The sequence below is a fragment of the Phascolarctos cinereus genome, unplaced genomic scaffold (genome assembly GCF_003287225.1).
Source record: "Phascolarctos cinereus isolate Bilbo 61053 unplaced genomic scaffold, phaCin_HiC Scaffold_3;HRSCAF=262, whole genome shotgun sequence".
Classification (NCBI taxonomy): domain Eukaryota; kingdom Metazoa; phylum Chordata; class Mammalia; order Diprotodontia; family Phascolarctidae; genus Phascolarctos; species Phascolarctos cinereus.
The window spans coordinates 260,202,027-260,205,141 of NW_027555736.1; the positions used below are offsets into that span (position 1 = coordinate 260,202,027).

At 33.4% G+C, this 3,115-nt stretch overlaps 1 pseudogene; it reads right to left on the reverse strand.

Annotated features, from left to right (window-relative positions):
* Positions 1–1,305: 1,305 nt before the first annotated feature.
* Positions 1,306–1,708, reverse strand: LOC110199853 (FUN14 domain-containing protein 1 pseudogene; annotated as a pseudogene).
* Positions 1,709–3,115: the final 1,407 nt, after the last annotated feature.

Sequence of the window (3,115 nt, forward strand, 5' to 3'; positions counted from 1 at the left end):
TATATGTAAAACCAGTCTTTATGTACTTCTGTTTATCAGTTCTTTCTCTGTATTTACATAGTATTCTTCCTTCATAGATCCTTCGTAGCTAATTTGGTATTTATAATAGTCAAATGATGTAGTCATTCAAAGTTGTTCTTAAAACAATAATGTCATTGCTGTATATGATATTCATTTGGCTCTGCTCATTTTGCTTTTCATTATTTCATGTAAGTCTATCTATATTTTTCTAAAATCTTTGAGCTCATCATTTCTTTGTGCGTGTGTATGTGTATGTGTTTTAAGGATATGATGTGTGTGTATTTTAAGGATATGACTTAAAAAAATTTAATGGAGAAAAAAGGCATTTGAGATACAATGAAAAAGAATGCAGTAGAATAGAATATCCAAGAATTTTAGCATAGCTATTATTTAAGCAAATAGGCAGCATGGCATCGTGTATAGGAGGTGTCACCTTCTTTGCTATCTGACCCTGGGCAAGTTCCTTAGAGAATTGCCTTGGGACATTGAGTGGTTGGGAGTGTAACTGGCAGAGCAGTCACCAATCTGTGTTAGTGGAGGTAGCTTCTTCACTGGGGATCTCCTTACATCGTGAAATGAGTAGCCCAATCCAACAAACTATGTTTGTAGGAAGATAAATTAATTTTCTAAAAATATCACTAAAAAGCAACAGAAGAGTCTGTTTAATTGTTTTAATACCTCTAATAAATATTTCTGATCCTTCCATAAAAGCACATTGTAAACAGATTTCTTATCTGTTGATATTCACACTATAATACATAATATTTAATTATTGGTGCTATTTACAGCACAATGGAGAATGCTTTTTTAAATAAGAAAAAATAACAATTCAATGGAGAAAATGTCAAACAAAAGGTCCCTTTCCCAAGACAAATATATATATATATATATACACATATATATACACATACATATATGTATATATAATATAGACCAATAGTTTCATTAAAATACTAATTCATGAACATGCACAGATTAAAAAGGCATGATGAAAGTTAGCCAGGTTTTGTCAGAAATGCACTATATACTGCACCATTCATTCATTCATTCATTTACTTATTTATTGTTTATTTATTTGTTTGTTTGTTTTAAGCAAAACCAAAACAAAACAAAACTAGGGTTTGCCAAGATTCATAGGCAAAAGCCTAAAGGTAAAGGTCCAGTGCTGTCCAACTAGTCTTCTTGCCCAGAAGAATCTAATGACTAATACTACTTTGTGAAAGAGCATAGTGTCACCAACGTTTTATTATAAATTAGTCCATCAAGATAACAACGTTCATGTCCTTAAGATGCAAGACATAGCAAGAAGCCTCCCACAAATCTGCTGGAAACCACTATTTTCTGTTTGATAAATTCTATTGACTTCAATGATGGTATTGATTTCAGATGCAGCTTTATTTTTTCTTTTTTCAATCTGTCTTTTTGCTTTGTTTACATCTTTTTCAACTCTCTTCTAGTCAATTTGCACATAGCCACTGTGATTGGCAATCTACAGGACAAGAAAGCCACTACTCACTGCAGTTGCTGCAATTTTTCAACTTTCTGGAAACAAAAGTCCTGTACACTCCAGTAACCCAACCATTTCAATCTGAATGGGAAACAGTTTCCACTGGCGGTGCTTTCTTGCATACTCTGTTAAATCCAGTACTTTGTCATGTTCTGTGGAATGGGGGTTCCTGGTTGCCATGATCCCCCTGGGGACCTGTTGTCAAAAAGACCCCCACCCTCTGCCCATACGATCCAACACCCTCACCCCAGGAGCCTCTTGCCACACCACTCTAAGGGCCACTCTATCCTGAGCTCATCACTTCTTATAGCATACTAAAACTGCATCATGATCATACCACAACTTGTTTAGCCCATTCCTTAATTGACAGGCATACTTGCATTTTCCAGTTTTTTGCCACCACAAAGAGTGCTGCTAAAATATTTTAGTGCATGCAGGTTCTTTTCCTTTTTGCCTAATCATCTTTGGAAACAGACCTAATAGTGTATTGCTGGGCCAGAGTGTATAGGAAATTTAATAACTGTTTGGGTAATACAATAAAAATAACCATTTTACCTAAACTAATTTATATATTCAATACTATTCCAATTAAGTTACCAAAAAATTATTTTACTGAGTTAAAAAAAATAACAAAATAAGAACAAAAGTTTAAGAATATCAAATGAGCTAATGAAAAAATGTAAAGGATGGAAGTTTAGCAGTACCAGATATTAAACTATATTATAAGGCAATAACCATCTTTATTTCTTAGAATGCCTATACTTAATATAAAGGTTACTTCTCACATCTTGGATGGAATTCATGACTTTTAAATTGCCTTGAGATATATTTGTCTCTGAAGATGTCATGTTTAAAACACTGGATTTTAAAAGAAACAAATAGTGGTTGTGGTCCTGTATGGTTGTCAGAGTAGCTTTTCTGAGAGGATTTAAGAAAAAAAAACATTCACTTATCATTTACTTTAAAATCACTTTAAACATTTAGGTGCTATAACTACTACTGAATTTAAAGAGAAATATGGAATAATAATAATAATAATAATAATAATAATAATAATAATAATAATAATAATAATAAATACAATCCTAGCCTGCTCATGGCTATTAATTTCATAATATTTTATATTATCTATACATAAAGCTTAGAGTTTTTTTTTCCCAATACCTATCACATGAGCAAGAGGAGGTAGTTCATGGGGCAGCTAGGTGGCACAGTGGATAGAGCTCTGGCCTTGGAGTCAGGAAGACTAGAGTTCAAATCCAGCCTCAGACACTTGACACTTACTAGCTATGTGACCCTGGGCAAGTCACTTAATCCCAATTGCCTCACCAAAAAGCAACAACAACAAAAAAGAGTAAGTAGTTCATTTTGTAACATGAAAATTCCAGTTTACTGGTAGTCCAGTTAATCTTATTTTGACAGAAGAAAGCAATCATTTTCATTTTAACCCTGCCTATTTTCCCCCATAATTGTCTTCAACCTCTCATATGTCAAATTACAGGTGCCTTTATATTCAAGGAATAAGTCCATTGACTGCGGACAGAGGGAAGTAGAGAAGGATCAGTCATATACAATGATTAGAAACAT